This window comes from Lissotriton helveticus, chromosome 1_1, assembly GCF_964261635.1.
Source record: "Lissotriton helveticus chromosome 1_1, aLisHel1.1, whole genome shotgun sequence".
Taxonomy (NCBI): domain Eukaryota; kingdom Metazoa; phylum Chordata; class Amphibia; order Caudata; family Salamandridae; genus Lissotriton; species Lissotriton helveticus.
Window position 1 is genome coordinate 936,807,643 of NC_136057.1, and position 24,474 is coordinate 936,832,116.

Here is a 24,474-nt window from a genome sequence, read left to right on the forward strand (position 1 = left end):
GCAGAAGGAGGTATTATGAGAGAGAGAGGGGTAAAAGATCAGACAACGGATTATTAAAAAAAGGGGTAGTATTAAGAGACAAAGGAGACAATGAGCACAGAAACACACTAAGAGTATAGAAGAGACTGTGAGAACAAGCAGCAATATAATGAAAGACAAGTGAAAATAAAGAAAGAGGGAAAATATCACAAGAGAGGAGACAGTATAAGCAGAGAGAATTAGACTGTCAGCAGAAACTGTGAAGATTATGGAAAAAGCTGCAACTGTAATTCCTTAATTTACACAGATGCTCAGCGTGATTCTAGACAAATTATTTAAAACCATACATTTTAGCAAAACACATTTCCCACACTAAAACGTTTAACTGACTAAACACATTACATGTATATGACCACTACATTTCAGTGGACAATCCAGACTCAATTTTCAAATACATTTCAAATTTACTGCATTATTTTTTTGCCAGCATTACACCCAAGAGTGAGACACAATAGTACAAGAAACAGGCCCAAACGGCTTGTCAGTGGCTTCACTAGAGGGGTGCAGAGGGTACAGACCGCACCGGGTGATACCCTCTAATGGGGTGACACCATCTGCTTACGCTATGTATGTAACACAGCTCTGCAGCCTCGCCTCTGCTCTGTGTCTATTTAAACTTATTTCAACACCACACGGACAAATTCAAAGCACATTTCATATGTTTATTTCAGTGACTTTAAAAAAAGGCAAGAACTGTGCGGAATAAACCATGGGGTAGGAGGGGGGATAATGTGATGCGAAAACAGTTAAAATAGCAGCAGACGGAAGAGGGGGTGCAGGCGGAGGGGGACAGATGGTGCAGAAAGAGGGAGATGGTGCAGGCAGAGAGCAAGATGGTGCAGGCAGAGGATAGATGGTGCAGGGCTGCAGGCAGAAGGAGAGATGGTGCAGGCAGAGAGGAGATGGAGCAGAGATAGCGTGAGATGGTTCAGGCAGAGAGCAGATGGTGCAGGCAGAGAGAGTGATGATGCACACAGGGGGGAGTTGGTGCAGCAGTGAGGAAATGGTGCAAACAGAGGGAGAAATGTTACATGCAGAGGAGAGATGGAGCACACAGAGGGGGAGATAGTGCAGACAGAGAGGGAGATGGTACAGGCAGAGGGTGAGATGCTACAGGTAGAGAAGGAAAGGATTTAACATGGTAGTGGTGTCTAATACACACCACCAGCCAAATCATAATAGGCCTCTACAGATGCCTTTCAGTAGCAGCACTACCGCCACAGAAAGGTATGCAGTCTTTAGAATGTGGGCCCCTTGCACACCCCCAGAGTAAAAGTGTAATTGGGAGTGCACATGAGAGGTACCTGTGGTATCTCCCAGAATTCACATACACAAAGCGGAGATGATGCAGACAGAGGTAGTGATGTTACAGGAGGAGAGGAGATTGTGCAGATAGCAGGGGAGATGATGCAGGCAGAGAGAGAGAGAGAGATGGTGCAGGCAGAGGGTGAAATGGTGGAGGCAGAGATAGAGATGGTGCAGGCAGAGGTTGACATGGTGCAGGTTGAGAGGAAGATGGTGCAGGCAGAGGGGAGTTGGCGTAGGCACAAGGAGAGATGGTGCAGGCAGAGAGAGAGATGATGCAGGCGGAAGGGAGATAGTGTGGACAAAGAGAGAGATAGTGCAGACGGAGGAGAGAACGTGCAGGCAGAAGGAGGTGTAATGAGACAGGGAGGGTTAAAAGATCAGACAATGGATTATAAAAAAAGGGGGTAGTATTAAGAGACGCAGGAGACAATGAGCACAGGAACACACTAAGAGTACAGAAGAGACTGTGAGAACAAGCAGCATTATAACGAAAGACAAGTGAAAATAAAGAAAGGGGGAAATATCACAAGAGAGGAGACAGTATAAGCAGAGAGAAGTAGACTGTCAGCAGAAACTGTGAAGATTATGGAAAAAGCTGCAACTATAATTCCTTAATTTAAACAGATGCTCAGTGTGATTCTAGACAAATTATTTAAAACCATACATTTTAGCAAAACACTTTTCCCACACTAAAACGTTTAACTGACTAAACACATTACATGTATATGACCACTATATTTCAGTGGTCAATCCAGACTCAATTTTCAAATACATTTCAAATTTACTGCATTATTTATTTGCCAGCATTATACCCACAAATGAGACACAATAGTACAAGAAACAGGTCCAAAGGGCTTGTCAGTGGCGTCACTAGAGGGGTGCAGAGGGTACAGACTGCACCGGGTGATACCCTCACATGGGGTGACGCCAACTGCTTACGCTATGTATGTAACACAGCTCTGCAGCCTCCCCTCTGCTCAGTTTCTATTTAAACTTATTTCAACAGTACACACACAAATTCAAAGCACATTTCATATGTTTATTTCAGTGACTTTACAAAAAGGCAAGAACTGTGAGGAACAAACCATGGCATTGGAGGGGGGACAATATGATGAGAAAACAGTTAAAATAACAGCAGGCGGAAGAGGGGGTGCAGGCTTAGGGGGACAGATGGTGCAGACAGAGAGAGAGATGGTGCAGGCAGAGAGCAAGGTGGTGCAGGCAGAGGATAGATGGTGCAGGGCTGCAGGCAGAAGGAGAGATGGTGCAGGCAGAGAGGAGATGGAGCAGAGACAGCATGAGATGGTTCAGGCAGAGAGACAGATGGTGCAGGCAGAGAGAGAGATGATGCACACAGGGGGTGAGATGGTGCAGCAGAGAGGAAATGGTGCAAACAGAGGGAGATTTGTTACATGCAGAGGGGAGATGGAGCACACAGAGGGAGAGATAGTGCAGACAGAGAGGGAGATGGTACAGGCAGAGGGTGAGATGCTACAGGCAGAGAGGGAAAGGATTTAACATGGTAGCGGTGTCTAATGCACACCGACAGCCATATCATAATAGGCCTCTACAGATGACTTTCAGTAGCAGCAATACTGCCACAGAAAGGTATGCAGTCTTTAGTATGTGGGCCCCTTGCACACCCACAGAGTTAAAGTGTAATTGGGAGTGCACATGAGAGGTACCTGTGGTATCTCCCAGAATTCACATACACAAAGCGAAGATGATGCAGAGAGAGGTAGTGATGTTACAGGAGGAGAGGAGATGGTGCAGACAGAGGGGGAGATGATGCAGGCAGAGAGAGAGATGGTGCAGGCAGAGGGTGAAATGGTGCAGGCAGAGAGAGAGATGGTGCAGGCAGAGGGTGAGATGGTGTAGGTTGAGGGGGAGACGTTGCAGGCAGAGGGGAGATGATGCAGGCACAGAGAGAGATGGTGCAGGCAAAGTATGAGATGGTGCAGGTTAAGGGGGAAATGAAGCAGGCACAGCGAGAGATGGTACAGGCAGAGAGAGAGAGATGGTGCACGCGGAGGGAGAGATAGTGCAGACATACACAGTCATATTACAGGCAGAGGGAGAGATGGTGCAGGTAGAAGAAGAGATTGTGCATGCAGAGGGGAGATAGTGTGGACAAAAGGAGAGATAATGCAGGAAGAGAGGAGATGGTGCATGCAGAAACTGTGAAGATTATGGAAAAAGGTGCAATTATAAATCCTTAATTTACACGGATGCTCAGTGTGATTCTAGACAAATTATTTAAAACCATACATTTCAACAAAACACATTTCCCACACTAGAAGGTTTAAGTGACTCAACACATTACATGTATATGAACACTACATTTCAGTACACAATCCTGGCTAATTTTTCAAATACCTTTCAAATTTGTTGCATTATATTTTGCCAACATTACAAGCAAAAGTGAGACACAATAAAACAAGAAACAGGCCCAAGGGGCTTGTAAATCTACCTAAGACTGTATGCAGTAATCTATGTATTCTGGCTGAAGAATTCTTAACAGGGAGGTATGAGGAGAGACGGTGCATTAAAAGGTCAGAGAAGCCAGTATAAAAAGAATGGAGACTATTAAGAAACAAATAAGACAATAAGGACAGAGAGACACTGAGAGTACAGAAAATACTATGACAACAAGCAGCACTATAAGGAAAGACGAGTAAAAATAAAGAAAGAGAGAAAATATCACAAGAGAACACACCGTATAAGCGGAGAGAGGTAGACTGTCAGGAAAAACGACAGGGATTATGAAAAAAGGTGCAACTATAAATCGTTAATTTACACAGATGCTCAGTGTGATTCTAGAGAAATTATTTAAAACCATACATTTCAACAAAATACATTTCCCACACTAAAACATTTAAGTGACTCAACACATTACATGTATATGAACACTACATTTCAGTAGACAATCCTGACTCATTTTTCAAATACATTTCAAATTTGCTGCATTATATTTTTGCCAACATTACAAGCAAAAGTCAGAACACAATAAAACAAGAAACAGGCCTAAGGGGCTTATAAATCTACCTTACACTGTATGCAGCAATCTATGTATTCTGGCTGAGGAATTCTTAACAGGGAGGTATGATGAGAGACGGTGCATTAAAAGGTCAGTGAAGCCAATATAAAAAGAATGGAGACTATTAAGAAACAAATGAGAAAATAAGGACAAAGAGACACTAAGAGTACAGAAAGGACTATGACAAGAAGCAGCACTATAAGAAAAGACAAGTAAAAATAAACAAAGAAAGAAAATATCACAAGAGAACAGTCAATATAAACAGAGAGAGGTAGACTGTCAGGAAAAACGGCGGAGATTATGGAAAAAGGTGCAACTATAAATCCTTAATTTACACAGATGCTCAGTGTGATTCTACCAAAACACCACCACTGGGTCTGGACTCCCAATAGCACAGCTTAGCCACAAGCTACTGATAAACAACAGAGAATGCTGGTGCTAGTCGATTAAACACAACGATTTTTTGATCCACAAACATTGGAATAAAACCAAATGTTTTTGATTTTTATTTTCTTTTTAATTCATTCGATTTATTCAGTATTTCTTTTAACACATATTATTATTTTCCATCTCACATATTTAGCAAATTTTTTTTTTACCTTATGTACAAAACCTAAACATTAATATTCCAAAAACAAATTCCTAACAAAATCATTCAAGCTCTCAACCATACTCCACTCATACTATTACAGATAAAATACAGCTGGAAATAAAATGTTCACAGCAAAGCCATATGACATATATAGAGATTCAAATTTGTTATATAGTCTTTTGATCTGTTCGGTCTTTTCAATGGATATCAACAGTAGAGTTCTCATCAGGACGGTAGTCTGTAAAAGAGGAGAACACCTTGTTTTAGAAAACAATATTCCTTGGTAGCTGCAAGCTAGGCACTTCACTTTACAGCGAGGTTACCCAAAAAAACTATTGAAAAGGTCTGTCAAAACAGCATGGTGGACACCGCAGGAAAGTTTATTGGAAAGAAAACCACAAAAAGAAAATGAGAGAATGGTTTTTGTGATCACGTTCTATCCAAACTCAAATGATTTTATTAGGAATTTGTTTTTGGAATATTAATGTTTAGGTTTTGTACATCAGGTCAAAAAAAATATGCAAAATATGTGAAATGGAAAATAATAATATGTGTTAAAAGAAATACTGAATAAATCGAATGAATTAAAAATAAAATAAAAATCAAAAACATTTGGTTTTATTCCAATGTTTGTGGATCAAAAAATCGTTGTGTTTAATCGACTAGCACCAGCATTCTCTGTTGCTTATCAGTGTGACTCTAGTCAAATTATTTAAAACCATACATTTTACCAAAACACATTCACCACACTAAAACATTTAACTGACTGCACACATTCTACATTTGTTAGTGCTGCACTTTATTGCAAAAACCTGACTCACTAACCACATTAATTTACCAAATGATTTTATCACAATACTTATTCAAATACAGTCAAACTCAAAATACAATTCTACAAACTTTTTAAGATTAAACACATTACTTTTACTAAAAATAAAATGCACCACATACATTCCCTTACAACTTTTAAACTCACCTCTCAATGTGATTGGTAGATTAAGAAGAATGCCACTCACACAGCAGATAGCCTTATACAGAACCTCTCTGCTCCAGTGCTTGCAGCAGAACCAAAGAAATTGTGCAGTTTCCCTCTCAATTTACACATATATACACATTACTAACAAATCAAATTCCTTCACACAATAATTGAAAACTAAAGACATATTTCTATTGGTTCAATAATTCAAACCTTGACAACTGACATAACTTTCCACCCTACCCCCAACTGTAAACTGCCACCAGAGGTCAAATGTTCCCCACTCTATAAAACACTGCTTCTTAACATATTTAGACTATACATAAGTACTTACTTATAAGTACCAATAAAAAGAAAAGCTCTAGTTAGAACCAACCAACACATAAATACATAAACTACAAACATATCTCTAAAATAAATTTTTTCAAATAATTTTTTTCATGCTAGGGTAAGCTTACGGGACGACTTACAAACTTTGCACCATATGTCGTCCGTAATTTGCACCGTACGCGCACGGTAAATCTATCGTAAAAAAAAAAATAGCGTCTGTTACAAATTTTTTATAATCCCCTGGGACCCCGTCCCCCGGGGCTAATAAAAAATGTTAGGGACCGTGGGGGGAGCCCAAATGCCCCCACGGTCCCAGCCGCCTATCCACGTCCTTTGAGAGACGCCACTGCTTTTCGTCAGAGAGACCAGCTAACATGCTGGTCTCTCTGACGAAAAGCAGTTTGCTGTGGTAGGGTGGGAGCCACGAGGCTCTGCTCTACCACAGCGAACAGCAGTGTACCGGGATTGGGCACCCCGGGACACTGCAGGAGCCGGCCCTGGGGAATGGCGGTCCCCAGGGCCATCGAAGCCCTGGGAGTGGTGATCCCCGGGGCTGGGGGGTCCGTCACGGAGCCCCTATATTAAATATTACAGCCCCGGGGAGGTGGCAGTCCCCGGGGCGAGTGTGGGGCAAAGAGCCCCCCCCCCCCACACACACACTATTAATTTTTTTATTTTTTTTTAAAGCGGTCCCCGGAGCTGCGGGGGGGCACACAGCCCCCCCCACAAACATATACAATAAGCCCTGGGGGATGGAGTCCCCGGGGATTATAAAAAATTAGTAATAGCTGCTAATTTTTTTTTACGATAGATTTACCGTACGCGTACAGTGCGAATTCCGTAAGTTGTCCCGGGAGCGTACAAAACTAATTTTTTTTTTTAAAACTGAACATTGGGAATCATTGTAAAACCCCCTAACTAACCCAAGGGAGTCAGGAACTCCTATAGCAAACAGCAAACATTTCCTGTCAATATACACATTCAATCCACACACTTATAAAAATAAATTACAAATCACATTTATTCACACATTAAATTAAAATGAAACACACTTTTAAATTGCTTGAACTTTTGAACTCTCTCCAACTGACAACACTTTCAACCCTACCCCCCTTCCACATTCTGCCAGTTACCATAGAAACACTTTAGGGAACACCTAAGTGACAACACAGGTGAAAAGTTCATCATACATTGTTGCAAATCAAAACAGCAAGTATGCTTGACTTGTCTATATACCAGCTTATCCAAAGTAATGTTCTTTTCTATCACTTTTTCTTAACCAATAAATAACAGGCTTTTAAAAAACAGAAAATTGCACCCTACTTTTGTAGCTGTTAACATTTCAAACAACCAATCACTTCTTTGCTTTTTTTCAAAACTCCACTTATCCACCATTTTAGAAAACAAATACTTCAAACTGCCCTTTCATTTACAGACTCCATCTGAGTGCATCAAGACCTCTCTTCAAGATGCTTACAGTGTGGATTGTGGGAGACAGCTATATTTTCTGGAGTGAAAGGTACACACAACAGAAAGAAATTCACAAAGACTTAGGTTTACCAAATGTGAACATTAAATGGATTGGACAAAGAGGTTTAAAGTGGCATCAATTGATACCATTGGTTAAAATACTTTATGCATCTCCAGCACCCTGACCTCATAATGGTGCACTGTGGTGGAAATGACCTAGGCACTTTGACTGGAGTAGGACTGGACATTTTTATGAAGGACACCTTTACAGAACTGATGTCACTTTTCCCTCAAACTACCTTTGTCTATTCCAAAGTATGTCAAAAGCAGAAATGGAACTGGTCTAAACAATTTTGTCTACAAATTGAAAAAGCTAGGAAGCATGTGAATACATCTGTTTCTGCGTTTCTAAGAGACTACAGAATGGGGTCCATTTACCATAACAATCTGCGCTTCAATATGCATGGCGTCTATAGGAGAGATGGTGTACATTTTACAGATGAGGGGAACAGAGTCTTCCTCTTGAACTTTAGACTCTGCATAGGTACTTACTTGTAGGTACTAAAATATCCAAATAAACACAAGGGCACTTTTTAGAGCCACCAAACATTTAAACACATACACTACATAAATATCTAAAAATATTTTACTTTTTCTTGAATAGGTAAGCTTACGGAACAACTTACGGACTTTGCACCATACGTCGTGCGTAATTTGCACCGTACGTGCACTGTAAATATATCGTTAAAAAAATAACGTCTATTCCAAATTTTTTATGATCCCCGGGGACCCCGTCCCCCGGGGCTAATAAAAAACGTTGGGGACCGTGGAGGGAGCCCAATTGCCCCCACGGTCCCAGCCAGCTCCCCACGTCCTTAGGGAGCCGGCATTGCTTTTCGTCAGAGAGACCAGCTAACATGCTGGTCTCTCTGACGAAAAGCAGTTTGCTGTGGTAGGATGGGAGCCATGAGGCTCTGCCCTACCACAGCAAACAGCAGTGTCACGTTATTGGGAACCCCGGGACACTGCAGGAGCCGGCCCTAGGGGGTGGCGGTCCCCAGGGCCATCGAGGGCTCCAGGAGGGGCCCCCCTCCCAACATCAACAAAGCCCTGGGGGTGGCAGTCACGGACCCCCCTATTTTACATAAAAGTGCCCCAGGGAGGTGGCGGTCCCTGGGGCGTGTGGGGAGGGGTTGAGCCCCCCACAATATTTTTTTTAAAAATACAAAAACGAAGCCCCGGGGGGGGCGGTCCCCGGGCAGTGCGGGGGGATTGGGACCCCCCACACTTTTAAAAACATTTTCCCCCAGGATTTGGTCCCCCCGGGGGCTAATTTATACAAAAGCAGACTAAGATTTTGTTTTTTCCGCTGAGTTCACGTACTGTACACGGACCCCGCGATTTAAAAAATAAATAAATTGGGGGGGCCTTGGGGGTCCTTGTGGGACCCCCTGAGTAGGCCTAGGTATGTCTACCCTGCCCCCTTTGCGTGTTTTATGCATTTAGTTTTCAGCTTTCTCGGTTCTACCAAGGCACAAGATGGCTGCCTACTCTTCCTGGTTTGGAGTGTTGACATCCAATTAGCATGCAGCTCGTGCTCGGGAAGGTACGCGTACGGTAAGCGCACTGTACAGAGTACAATACAGAGTACGGTAAGCTTCTATAGATATACTTATGATTTTACTTAGGATTTTCTCAGGAACTACTGAACGGATTTACACCATTCAACAAAAAGCGTGATCTGCAAACAGAACTCTACCTTTTTGCCAAATTTGGTGTAATTGCATTTAGCCGTTCGGGCTGTAGTCCTGGCTAAAGGTCCTATGGAAAATTGCATGGGGAAAACACATTTTGGGACCCCCCTTTTTTCTCTGCCCCTGCTTCACAAATCACCCCCAAACTTTCAGGGAAGGAGCAGAGTTGAGCAGGCCATTTTCTTGAAGAAATTCGCAAAGATTCGTCCACCGGCGCCAAAGTTATTCCAAATAGAATGTTGCAGATTTCCTATCGAAACTAGGTTTTAACTATAACTACCTACTGGCGACCGCCAGTAGGTAATATATATATATATATTATTATATATATATATATATATATATATATATACTAGCAGCCCGCCCCGGCCATGCCCGGGGCAGAAAGGGGCTGGGGGCAGCATCGCAGCAGGAGAGGCGCAGCAGAGTGGCCACTTTGTTGGTCCTGGCCGCTTCTGCCCACGCTTTGTTTCCCCGACGTCCTGACTTTGTGTAAAATGCTTTTTATCACTCTCTGTTCATGGCCCCCGCCCGTCCCTCGCTGCGCACACTTTATCACTCACTGTTCATGGCCCCTGCCCGTCCCTTGCTGCGCACCCGCGGCTGCTTGACTTACCTCATCCGCTGCTCCTCCCCGCGCTGTTGTGTTTACCGCTCCACTGCTCCTCCGCTTCTCGCTGCTCCTGACCGCTTGTCCGCTACCTCATCCGCCGCTCCTCCCCGCGCTGCCACTGCTCCTCCGCTTCTCGCCGCTCCTTTCCGCTTGTCCTCCGTAGCTCCTCCCCGCGCTCATGTCCTCCGCTCTTCCTGTTGCTCCTGAACGCCGCTCCTCACGCAGACGTCGCGGCCGGCGCTACTTTCTAGGGACTACTTTATTTTTATTCGTAAATGTTTTAAATAACGTATATTTTTTATTTTTATATCGCCTATGTCCTTCTGCTTGCCCTGAGGTTTTCATAGATGTCTTGGGTGTTTAGATTGGTGGTGTACTTTTCGAGTTTACCTGGCTCAAAGGACAGACTTCTCTCTTTATAATAGTAGTATAGATATATATAAATATATATATATATATATATATATATATATTTATTCCACAAAGGTTGCCCTGTTGGAAACGCCACACACGAAGGGTTTCAGCACAAATACTGCCGGTAGCAGCACTCCAGCCTGCCAAGCACACCAATCCTTGTCATGCCATACGCGTTTCGGGCGTCCTCACGCCCTTGTTCACTGGCTGCACAAACGGAAAAACAGGGCTTTAGTTCCAGGCACATGATTTATTTAAATATACAAGTCCCGCCCATGTGGGGGTGTGGCAAAGAAGCATTATGGTTATTGCAGTACATTGCCCTACTCAATAGTGCCATATCCCAAGTGGGTGCCTTGGTCCCTCCGTTCTCACAAAATGTTATTCCACAGTGGGCGGAATGGGATGTGAACAGCGCTGTTGTGCTGCCAATATCTGCCGACAGCTCAGGCCCCCTTCGTTCTTGTCACTGCTCGGGTACCTGAGCAATGTAGATCCGCTTGTTTCAACGGCGGGGCATTTCCGCGACTGGACCAGCCGCATAAGATTCATTCCACAAAGGTTGCCCTGTTGGAAACGCCACACACGAAGGGTTTCAGCACAAATACTGCCGGTAGCAGCACTCCAGCCTGCCAAGCACACCAATCCTTGTCATGCCATACGCGTTTCGGGCGTCCTCACGCCCTTGTTCACTGGCTGCACAAACGGAAAAACAGGGCTTTGGTTCCAGGCACATGATTTATTTAAATATACAAGTCCCGCCCATGTGGGGGTGTGGCAAAGAAGCATTATGGTTATTGCAGTACATTGCCCTACTCAATAGTGCCATATCCCAAGTGGGTGCCTTGGTCCCTCCGTTCTCACAAAATGTTATTCCACAGTGGGCGGAATGGGATGTGAACAGCGCTGTTGTGCTGCCAATATCTGCCGACAGCTCAGGCCCCCTTCATTCTTGTCACTGCTCGGGTACCTGAGCAATGTAGATCCGCTTGTTTCAACGGCGGGGCATTTCCGCGACTGGACCAGCCGCATAAGATTCATTCCACAAAGGTTGCCCTGTTGGAAACGCCACACACGAAGGGTTTCAGCACAAATACTGCCGGTAGCAGCACTCCAGCCTGCCAAGCACACCAATCCTTGTCATGCCATACGCGTTTCGGGCGTCCTCACGCCCTTGTTCACTGGCTGCACAAACGGAAAAACAGGGCTTTAGTTCCAGGCACATGATTTATTTAAATATACAAGTCCCGCCCATGTGGGGGTGTGGCAAAGAAGCATTATGGTTATTGCAGTACATTGCCCTACTCAATAGTGCCATATCCCAAGTGGGTGCCTTGGTCCCTCCGTTCTCACAAAATGTTATTCCACAGTGGGCGGAATGGGATGTGAACAGCGCTGTTGTGCTGCCAATATCTGCCGACAGCTCAGGCCCCCTTCGTTCTTGTCACTGCTCGGGTACCTGAGCAATGTAGATCCGCTTGTTTCAACGGCGGGGCATTTCCGCGACTGGACCAGCCGCATAAGATTCATTCCACAAAGGTTGCCCTGTTGGAAACGCCACACACGAAGGGTTTCAGCACAAATACTGCCGGTAGCAGCACTCCAGCCTGCCAAGCACACCAATCCTTGTCATGCCATACGCGTTTCGGGCGTCCTCACGCCCTTGTTCACTGGCTGCACAAACGGAAAAACAGGGCTTTAGTTCCAGGCACATGATTTATTTAAATATACAAGTCCCGCCCATGTGGGGGTGTGGCAAAGAAGCATTATGGTTATTGCAGTACATTGCCCTACTCAATAGTGCCATATCCCAAGTGGGTGCCTTGGTCCCTCCGTTCTCACAAAATGTTATTCCACAGTGGGCGGAATGGGATGTGAACAGCGCTGTTGTGCTGCCAATATCTGCCGACAGCTCAGGCCCCCTTCGTTCTTGTCACTGCTCGGGTACCTGAGCAATGTAGATCCGCTTGTTTCAACGGCGGGGCATTTCCGCGACTGGACCAGCCGCATAAGATTCATTCCACAAAGGTTGCCCTGTTGGAAACGCCACACACGAAGGGTTTCAGCACAAATACTGCCGGTAGCAGCACTCCAGCCTGCCAAGCACACCAATCCTTGTCATGCCATACAAGGAACTAAAGCCCTGTTTTTTCGTTTGTGCAGCCAGTGAACAAGGGCGTGAGGACGCCCGAAACGCGTATGGCATGACAAGGATTGGTGTGCTTGGCAGGCTGGAGTGCTGCTACCGGCAGTATTTGTGCTGAAACCCTTCGTGTGTGGCGTTTCCAACAGGGCAACCTTTGTGGAATGAATCTTATGCGGCTGGTCCAGTCGCGGAAATGCCCCGCCGTTGAAACAGAGGAACTAAAGCCCTGTTTTTCCGTTTGTGCAGCCAGTGAACAAGGGCGTGAGGACGCCCGAAACGCGTATGGCATCACAAGGATTGGTGTGCTTGGCAGGCTGGAGTGCTGCTACCGGCAGTATTTGTGCTGAAACCCTTCGTGTGTGGCGTTTCCAACAGGGCAACCTTTGTGGAATGAATATATATATATATATATTACCTACTGGCGGTCGCCAGTAGGTATATATAGTTAGGATTTTTTCTCTATGGGATTTTTGAAAATTCTATGTCTAATAACTTTGGCGTTTGTGGACGGAATTGGCTGAAATTTTCAGGAAAATGGCACATTTTGTTTCTGAGCAGCCCCTGAAAAGTTTGGGGGGGTTCGTCAAGGGGGGGCCGAGAAAAAAGGGGGGTCCCAAAACGCGTTTTTCCCATGTTAATTTCCATAGGGCGGTTGGCCTCACTTTTAGCCCGAACGGCTGAATGGATTTGCACGAAACTTGGCAAAATTGTAGGGACTGGTAGCCCGATGTGCCTTTTGTAGGTCTCAATATATGTGCTCCAGTGGATTTTGAGAAATTAACGTTTAAAAAAAGATATATATCTGTAACAGCGGACCGGGCAGCGCCCCAGGACGCGTACTTTTCGCGCAACGGAGCTTTGTGAAGCGAAGCTGATTGGTTCTCCGGCGTCTGTCAACATTCCAAACAGTCCGTAGCGGCCGCCATCTTGTCTCTCGGTAGGATCGAGAGACAAGAGGAGGCCAAAGCGAAGGGGCAAATGGCCATAAGGGGGCATAGTACATTGTCGCTCACCCCCTAGGTTTGATGTGGAGGTTTTAAAAGGGCCCCGCGGGGCAAAAAAAAATAAAAATAATAATAATCGAACAGCTGAATGGATTTGCACGAAACTTGGCAAAATTGTAGGGACTGGTAGCCCGATGTGCCTTTGCTAGATCTCAATATATGTGCTCCAGTGGATTTTGAGAAATTAACGTTCAAAAAAAGATATATATCTGTAACAGCGCACCGCTTCGCGTACTTTTCGCATTACGGAGCTTTGCGAAGCGAAGCTGATTGGCTCTCCGGTGTCTGTAAACATTCCAAACAGTCCGTAGCGGCCGCCATCTTGTCTCTCGGTAGGATCGAACAGCTGAATGGATTTGCACGAAACTTGGCAAAATTGTAGGGACTGGTAGCCCGATGTGCCTTTGCTAGGTCTCAATATATGTGCTTCAGTGCATTTTGAGAAATTAACGTTCAGAAACAAGATATATATCTGTAACAGCGCTCCGCTTCGCGGAGATAAAATTATATGTGTATTACCTAGCTGTTGCTAACACCAGTTAGCGACGGCTAGTAGAATATAGCGACCATCTTGGGCCCCACTTTGCATGTGAGTGATATTTATCACTAATGACATGCAAAGTGGGCATGCCAAGATGTTAGCGACTGGAAACAGTCGCTAACATCGCTATCTCCTATTATCAACTTTTGGAAATATTCGAGATAAGCGCGAATATCTCCAAAAGCTACCACCTGCCCTGAGCAGTTCTTAGCCATGTTATCCAATGGGAGGTGGATAACATGGCTAAGAGCATTAGCTCGGTAATGCATGAATATCGCTGAGTTTTCAGCGATATTAATGCATTGCGGTCGTTTTTTATCGTATTTCCGATAAACCTTGATAATAGCAAGGTTTATCTGCGATAATTTCTGACGGTAAAAAAATCGTTGCTAAGCATCGTTAGGGATAAATATCGCTTAACTTTGGTAATATGCCCCAACGTCTGTTAACGTTCGATTCGAAGGAAATCAGGAAGTGTTGAAAAACATTGTCTGCGCCATCTTGTCTTTTTTCAAATGCCACACTTTTGTCGTGCACGGCAGCCATTTTAGATGCCTTGACCAGACCCACTCTGTGCACGCTGTCGATCCTTAGCATGGCTCCCCACCCTCGCAAGCATCTCCCCCAGGCAGTGGTCACCCCCGCTCTCTGTCTTATGCATGGGTAATAAACCTCCCCCCATCTGCGCTGCTCTTCCCTGAGAATCACACCCTGTGCCCGCCCGACACCTCCCTTTCGCCCTATTCACTACCGCACCCTCTGACACTCCTTTTCCTCTGTGTCCGATTGTCCAGGCTGGTCCTAGGGTATCAGCTAGCCCTGCAGATGTAGTTTATGGCCACAGCTGTAAAGAATCACCCCTCTTCAAAGGAGTTATAGTAGATCAAGGCCCACACTCGATGAGATCCGTCACAGCAGAAGCGTTGCTATTATCTGAAAACCATCCTGTATTGTGATTGGGGAGGGGACCGAGCCTGAAGCGGAAGATTCCAGGGATGACTCTTTGTACATCAAAGTTTTTACAATTATGTGTCACATTAAAAATATATAGCACTCCGACAAAGTAGTAAGATTATAAAACTTTAATAATTTATAAATATATACAAGAAAACAAAAATAGTAATAACATATAAACATTTTTAGGGAAAAACAACGAAGTAGCGGTCGGCTGTGCGAATAGTCCCAACGCAGCACAACGTCCAGATTTCCGGCGTGGGGCGTCGCGGGGGGTGGGTCATCAGTAGCAAACTGTTGTGCGAATAGTTCCAAGGCAGCAGAACGCGCTGAAATCTAGATGACACGAAAGTGATGTCTAGTAAGTTGCCACCCAGCAAATAACGGCATGGGGCGTCGCGGGGGGTGGGTCATCAGTAGCAAACTGTTGCGCGAATAGTTCCAAGGCAGCAGAACGATGGCACCAAGGTGATGTCCAGTAAGTTGCCGCACTGGTTTTGGTATCCTACAATGCTGCTCCGAATAACGGCGTGGGGCGCCCCGGGGGAGGCGGCGTGAACGGGCCTCTCCAGGTGGAGTGTCATCTGTTGTAGTGGGGCGCCCCTTTACCGTTTCAGTTGCCATTCCGTCCGTTTTTGGTCCACTGTGTCAAAAGCCGCAATTCAGCTGAGTTGCGCCCACTCTTGCGGTGCAGCGATAGGCGGCTGTCACAGGACTCTCAAAATGGCGGCAGGCTGTTTCCTTTTTGGGCCTGGTCCACTGAAATGGCCCTGGGACACCTTGGAAATCGGACGCTTGTCTGCTAGGTCTTGGACCCCATTCTCGAAAGCGTCCCCTCCGCCTTGAGAATTCATCAAAAGTTTTGGGGGCTCCGACTCCTGCAGGCTTCTGGTGGGGAGCGGCTGCCATGATTGCCCGCGGAATGACCACGACTGAGCTACGAGATGGTGGTGCTCTCATGCTGACGCCAGCTTCAGTCTGAAACATCCAGAAACAAGGTGGGGCTTTCATCGTTTGGGAAAAAAAAAAGTTTTCATCCAATGAAAAGTGTTGTTTTTAGGTCACATGATCAAGCCTTCCATCATTAGGAAACCAAAAGTAAAATGAACCAATGAAAAGTTTTATAAACAAGTCACATGACCTGTTATGCGGCATAGGGTGTAAAATGCGGAGAAAATACGTTGGCACGTGAGGCGGCGTCAGTAGCGGACCGATGTGCGAATAGGCCGAAGGCAACACAACGCGCCAAGATCCGGATGGCACCGAGGTGGTGTCCAGCAAGTTGCAGCACTGGTGTGGCCATCCTACAATGCTGAAAGTCGGCGTGGGGCGCCCCGTTGGCCTGTGAGTTTGCGTCAGTAGCGGACCGATGTGCGAATAGGCCGAAGGCAGCACAACGCGCCAAGATCCGGATGGCACCGAGGTGGTGTCTAGTAAGTTGCCGCACTGGTGTGGCCATCCAACAATGCTGAAAGTCGGCGTGGGGCGCCCCGTTGGCCTGTGAGTTTGCGTCAGTAGCGGACCGATGTGCGAATAGGCCGAAGGCAGCACAACGCGCCAAGATCCGGATGGCACCGAGGTGGTGTCTAGTAAGTTGCCGCACTGGTGTGGCCATCCTACAATGCTGAAAGTCGGCGTGGGGCGCCCCGTTGGACTGTGAGATGGCGTCAGTAGCGGACCGATGTGTGAATGGGGCCGAAGGCAGCGCAACAATATTTTCGGAATAGAAGACACCACTAGGCGCTGAGATTCCAAGATCCGGATGGCACCGAGGTGGTGTGTAGCAAGTTGCCGCACTGGTGTGGCCATCCTACAATGCTGAAAGTCGGCGTGGGGCGCCCCGTTGGCCTGTGAGTTTGCGTCAGTAGCGGACCGATGTGCGAATAGGCCGAAGGCAGCACAACGCGCCAAGATCCGGATGGCACCGAGGTGGTGTCTAGTAAGTTGTCGCACTTCTGTGGCCATCCTACAATGTTGAAAGTCGGCGTGGGGCGCCCCGTTGGCCTGTGAGATGGCGTCAGTAGCGGACCGATGTGCGAATGGGCCAAAGGCAGCGCAACAATATTTTCTGATTTGAAGACACCACAAGGCGCTGAGATGCCAAGATCCGGATGGCACCGAGGTGGTGTCTAGCAAGTTGTGGCACTGGTGTGGCCATCGTACAATGGTAAAAGTCGGCGTGGGGCGCCCTGTTGGCCTGTGAGATGGTGTCAGTAGCGGACTGATGTGTGAATGGGGCCAAAGGCAGCGCAACAATATTTTCTACAATATTTTCGGAGTAGAAGACACCACAAGGCGCTGAGATGCCAAGATCCGGATGGCACCGAGGTGATGTCTAAGTTGCGGACCGATGTGCGAATGGGGCCAAAGGCAGCTCAACAATATTTTCTGAAGAGAATACACCACAAGGCGCTGAGATGCCAAGATCCGGATGGCACCGAGGTGATGTCTAAGTTGCGGACCGATGTGCGAATGGGGCCAAAGGTAGCGTAACAAGATTTTCTGTATGGAAGATACCACTAGGCGTTGAGATGCCAAGATTCGGATGGCACCGAGGTGATGTCTAGCAAGTTGTGCCACTGGTGTGGCCATCGTACAATGGTAAAAGTCGGCGTGGGGCGCCCTATTGGCCTGTGAGATGGTGTCAGTAGCGGACTGATGTGCGAATGGGGCCAAAGGCAGCGCAACAATATTTTCTGACTGACACCACAAGGCGCTGAGATGCCAAGATCCGGATGGCACCGAGGTGATGTCTAAGTTGCGGACTGATGTGCGAATGGGGCCAAAGGCAGCGTAACAATATTTTCTGTATGGAAGATACCACTAGGCGTTGAGATGCCAAGATTCAGATGGCACCGAGGTGATGTCTAGCAAGTTGGTGTGGTCATCCTACAATGCTGAAACTCGGCGTGGGTCACCCCATTAGCCTGTGAGATGGCGTCAGTAGCGGACCGATGTGCGAATAGGCCGAAGGCAGCACAACGCGCCAAGATCCGGATGTCACCGTGGTGGTTTCATAGTTGAGAGGCACTTCATCTGCAGTGGGGCGCCGAGATCCGGATGGCACCGAGGTGATGTCTAGCAAGTTGCTGTACTGGTGTGGTCATCCTACAATGCTGAAATGTAGTGGGGCGCCCATTTACCGTTTCAGTTGCCATTCAGCTGAGTTTCGGCTGCTCTTGATGCTACAGCGACAGGCGGCTGCAAGAGGACTCTCAAAATGGCGGCCTGTTCTTTGGATTTGGGCCTGGTCCACTAAAATGGCCCTGGGACACCTTAGAACTTGGACGCTCGATTTTTTTTTCCTTTCCTGTACATGCAAAAAAAGGTAAATGCCCGGTACGTTACACGCTTCATCTGCCACGATGAACTCTCCAGAGGAACCGAAAAAAAATATAGTTGTGGTAACTATACCATGCATCGTCATATGGAGAGGTGGCACCAATTAATTATAGTGCTGCATAAAAGAGAGATTTGGAGGAGAACCCCTGACCTGCTAGTACATTCATCAAAGAAGTGGCACTGAGAGCTTCAGAGGCAAGGGAAACGGTCCCAAATATTTAGAAGAACTTTGGAAAGATTAAAATGACATGTTTAGATTGTGGTAAATTAATTTCATGTGGACAGATGAGTGTTACTCTAATAAATACAGCATATGAACATCATCATAGTCGATGGTTGGTAGAGACATTTTGACTATATCCTGGACCTGCCCGTCCTCGCCCAAAATGGCGCCGGAATAAATGGGACTCGTAACTCCTTGTTGTGTACTGGTTGCAGAACCTTGAAATCACGAGATACGTATGCAGTTTTGAAGCACATGGCGGGCGGGGACGAGAATTGATTGAATATTTCGACATCCCTATTGATATTAAGTTCTGATGTGTTATTGATTACTGTACTGTTGAAAGTTCGAATTAACGTCACCCATGGTACTTGCCCGCAAATGTATATCTAGATAATTTTATTGTAACTGGCCCTGTCGTATTTTAATTATAAAATGTACGTCCACCGATTCCGTAACTGTTAGACACCTTAGTTCTTGCAACCTAATGGCCCGCCCGTTACGTTCCTCTACAGTGTAAATGTCTATTCATCATATACGATTACAGTTTGCTCCGTGGCAGGCCCACGTGGTTATAGGCTCGTATTTGTATAATGAAATTTTCACAATAATGGTTTTTAAAAGAAAACATGGTAGTAGTATATACATTGGTAAAGTTTTTAATAATAGTCACTGTTTTAGAATCATTAAAAGGCAAGTGAAATAAAGCAGACCAATTACATGAAGGGTAAAAGGTATAATACGAAGGAACGCAGTAAAGATAAATGGTCAAGGGCTGTTGTGTTTTCTATTCCTGCAACATAAAGTGATCGATAAGAATCTCATATTCAGGCGTATCGGCGACTAAGACAGCAGGTCGACCCTCTTTTGCTCAACGGCTCCGTCATGGGACGAAGAAACGCTCTTTTTCTCGAAAAAAGAATATATTTTACTTGCAGGACAGTTGTAAAATTTCCGGGAAAGTACATTAGCCTGGAACATTATAACATATATTTAAGAAAAAATAATGTTCGGAAGTAATTAAAAGCGTAATTTTTAGGTGATATGACCAAGGCTTTCATCATTAGAATAAGAAAAGTAAAATGAACCAATGAAAAGTTTTATTAACAAGTCACATGACTTGTTATGCTTACGTTACGCGCTGCGCGCCCCGGATGACTTCCGGATGCGCTAACGCGGCGCGTCATATGACGCATTACGCGACAACGCAGGTCCAGAATATAGTCAAAATGTCTCCACCAACCAGCGGTCGAAACACAACCCCTTTCAGCAGGCTAAATAGTTCTGTTAAATGACAACAAAAGGGACAGGCAACAAGAACCATCAGTCAAAGAGGGGAGGGCTAGTTCTTCTCTACCGGGTTACATTGGGGCGCTACCGGAACTGATCGAATTGGTAGTCTACAGTGTTTCTGGATGTTTCAGACTGAAGCTGGGGTTAGCATGAGAGCACCACCATTTCGTAGCTCCGTTGTGGCCATTCCGCAACCAATCATGGCAGCCGCTCTTTATCGTTATTTTGGGCGGGGTGGGTGGCGGAGCCGAGCTGTTTTGCAGCCATCATTGTGTGGAGTTCAGTTCATCTCACTAGTTTTGTATTTGTCATGAGGGGTTGTTCCTAATGTTTCTATTTTAGCGAGGTCAAAAAGAGATCCCATTAGTGGCCTACTGATTTTGCTCGATTCCTTTTCTTTTTTTTTACACGATTTTTCGTTATCTGCAAAGACTAAACAGAGTATTGCGACTCTGTGTTTGTTTGTAAATAGAGAATGAACCAAAGAGAACTAATTCTAAAACAGTAAATACTTGGATAACAATCAATCAAATGGAGAGAGAAGCAGGCACGACGGATTACAACGGGGGCAAAGGCCTGCGTTAACTACCTTTCACTATCTGCAAAGAGAGAGTACTCCTAATAGAAATGAGGGGGGGGGGGCACCATTCAAAGCAGATCAGTGTGCATAAACACGAAAATGTTTTCACTTACCACGTACTTGACATTCGACAGCTTATGATATTTGCTATTAAAAAACCATTGAAATTCACTGAAAAAACCATAGGTTATAGACCATATATAGTTAGGAATTAGCATTTACAAAACCTTGAAAATTCACTGAAAAAACCATAGGTTATAGACCATATATAGTTAGGAATTAGCATTTAAAAAACCTTATTTTACTCACACAAAACCATTGAAATTCCATATATAGTTAGTTGCACTAACTATATATCGCGCACCCGCAATCCACTGCTGATCATGTCACATATTACATCATTCATGACATGGTCAGTGACATCACTGATGACATCACTGATGACATCTCAAATGACATCACTGATGACATCACTGATGACATCTCATTTGACATCATTCTTGTGCTAATACGATAAACCTCTTCAGACTCTAATATAACCTTAGATACACTCAGTGTATACAGACACTCACACACTGCCACTCATCCATGGAGTTACTCACACACCCAGTCAGTCATGCAAAGAAACAATCTCACCTCCATTTCTTCAACTATACAGTTAAACACACCTTACTTATTGAAACATATACTAACACATATTTACTCTCTTATACAATCCCTGATACAAGTTCACAATGATCGATACAACCACTCACTCATTCAGTGGCTCTCATGCACAGTTATTTATATATGCCAACTCTCACATGTACTGTGTTTTACATATGTACTTACTATGACATGTAGCATTGAGATATCCATTCACTCATCAATACACTCATGCACATAGTCAACTGCCCATGTACCTGTTTCCACATGCACTCTTGAACTCATACACCTAGTGAATAAACTGCTCACACATCTATGCATAGAGTCACACACCTTCCAGCCACCCCCACACAAACTCAATCTGCCATAGAAATACTTGGGCAACCAATTAATAACACATATAGCCTCTCGTATAGCTAATGATCAACACATGCAGCAGTTTACAGAACAACAGACATAATGATGCACAAATTAAGACAGTTTAGTCACTAACCCATGCACTCAGTGAGACACATTTAATCACTCACTCATACATTCAGTCATGCACCTACTAAATCCTTCGTCCAGACACTTATACATCTACTCATTCTTCAATATGTAAAACATATTTAAACTTTACAGAAACACACAGTCACTGGATGACGTCATCAGTGATCTCATCAGTGATGTCATTTGAGATGTCATCAGTGATGTCATCAGTGATGTCACTGACCATGTCATGAATGATGTAATATGTGACATGATCAGCAGTGGATTGCGGATGCGCGATATATAGTTAGTGCAACTAACTATATATGGAATTTCAATGGTTTTGTGTGAGTAAAATAAGGTTTTTTAAATGCTAATTCCTAACTATATATGGTCTATAACCTATGGTTTTTTCAGTGAATTTTCAAGGTTTTGTAAATGCTAATTCCTAACTATATATGGTCTATAACCTATGGTTTTTTCAGTGAATATATATATATATATATGTGTGTATATATATATGTATATATATATTTATATATATATAAAAACATATATATATATATATTACCTACTGGCGATAGCCAGTAGGTATATATAGTTAGGATTTTTTTCCTATGGGATTTTTGAAAATTCTATGTCGAATAACTTTGGCATTTGAGGACAGAAGTGGCTGAAATTTTCAGGAAAATGGAACATTTTGTTTCTGAGCAGCCCCTGAAAATTTGGGGGGGTTTCGTCAAGGGGGGGCCGAGAAAAAAGGGGGGTCCCAAAACGTGTTTTTCCCATGCAATTTTCCATAGGGCGGTTGGCCTCACTTTTAGCCTGAACGGCTGAATGGATTTACACCAAACTTGGCAAAATTGTAGGGACTGGTAGCCCGATGTGCCTTTGCTATGTCTCAAGATATAGGCTCCAGTGGTTTTTACGAAAATTAACTTTGAAAAATATATATTGGGCTACATTGGGCTATATATATGTTGGAGCCCAAATGTAGCCCAATGTAGCCCAATGTAGCCCAATGTAGCCCAATGTAGCCCAAAGATGGCCACCAGAGACAAAAAAAAACAAATGTAGCCCAAATATCAGCCAGATGTAGCCCAACTATAGCCCGATGACAGAATGTCCCAGAGTGTTCTAAAGAACAACTAGAGTGCTAACAGTCCTACTTATTACAAAGGTATGGCACACCTGAAGCCATCTTGATTGGAATAAAGTGGTAACTCTTAAAACATTTAATTTAAAAAGGAACAAAATGAGGGGGTTCATTTTGCCATAGAAAGTATGATTAGCGAATATATGACGAAATCCCGCATACCATCAGTCCGCAAAAAAAATCCCGCATGTACTATTAGGCCGCAAATTAAAATAACGAAAACTTTTAGAACGAATATGCCTTTAGCATACACTAAACAACTAAACTACCCTAAACCCTAAAACACTACCCCCAGCATGACCCTACACTACACAAACAGTACAACACTACCCTAAACCCTAAAACACTACCCCCAGCATGACCCTACACTACACAAACACTACAAAACTACCCTAAACCCTAAAACACTACCCCCAGCATGACCCTACACTACGCAAACACTACAAAACTACCCAAAACCCTAAAACACTACACCCCAGCATGACCCTACACTACGCAAACACTACAACACAACCCTAAACCCTAAAACACTACCCCCAGCATGACCCTACACTACACAAACACTACAACACAACCCTAAACCCTAAAACACTACCCACAGCATGATCCTACACTACGCAAACACCACAACACAACCCTAAACCCTAAAACACTACCCCCAGCATGACCCTACACTACGCAAACACTACAACACTACCCTAAACCCTAAAACACTACCCCCAGCATGACCCTACACTACGCAAACACTACAACACTACCCAAAACCCTAAAACACTACACCCCAGCATGACCCTACACTACGCAAACACTACAACACTACCCTAAACCCTAAAACACTACCCCCAGCATGACCCTACACTACGCAAACACTACAACACTACCCAAAACCCTAAAACACTACACCCCAGCATGACCCTACACTACGCAAACACTACAACACTACCCTAAACCCTAAAACACTACCCCCAGCATGACCCTACACTACGCAAACACTACAACACTACCCTAAACCCTAAAACACTACCCCCAGCATGACCCTACACTACGCAAACACTACAACACTACCCTAAACCCTAAAACACTACCCCCAGCATGACCCTACACTACGCAAACACTACAACACTACCCAAAACCCTAAAACACTACCCCCCAGCATGACCCTACACTACGCAAACACTACAACACTACCCAAAACCCTAAAACACTACCCCCCAGCATGACCCTACACTACGCAAACACTACAACACTACCCAAAACCCTAAAACACTACCCCCAGCATGACCCTACACTACGCAAACACTACAACACTACCCAAAACCCTAAAACACTACCCCCAGCATGACCCTACACTACGCAAACACTACAACACTACCCAAAACCCTAAAACACTACCCCCAGCATGACCCTACACTACGCAAACACTACAACACTACCCAAAACCCTAAAACACTACACCCCAGCATGACCCTACACTACGCAAACACTACAACACTACCCAAAACCCTAAAACACTACACCCCAGCATGACCCTACACTACGCAAACACTACAACACTACCCAAAACCCTAAAACACTACCCCCAGCATGAC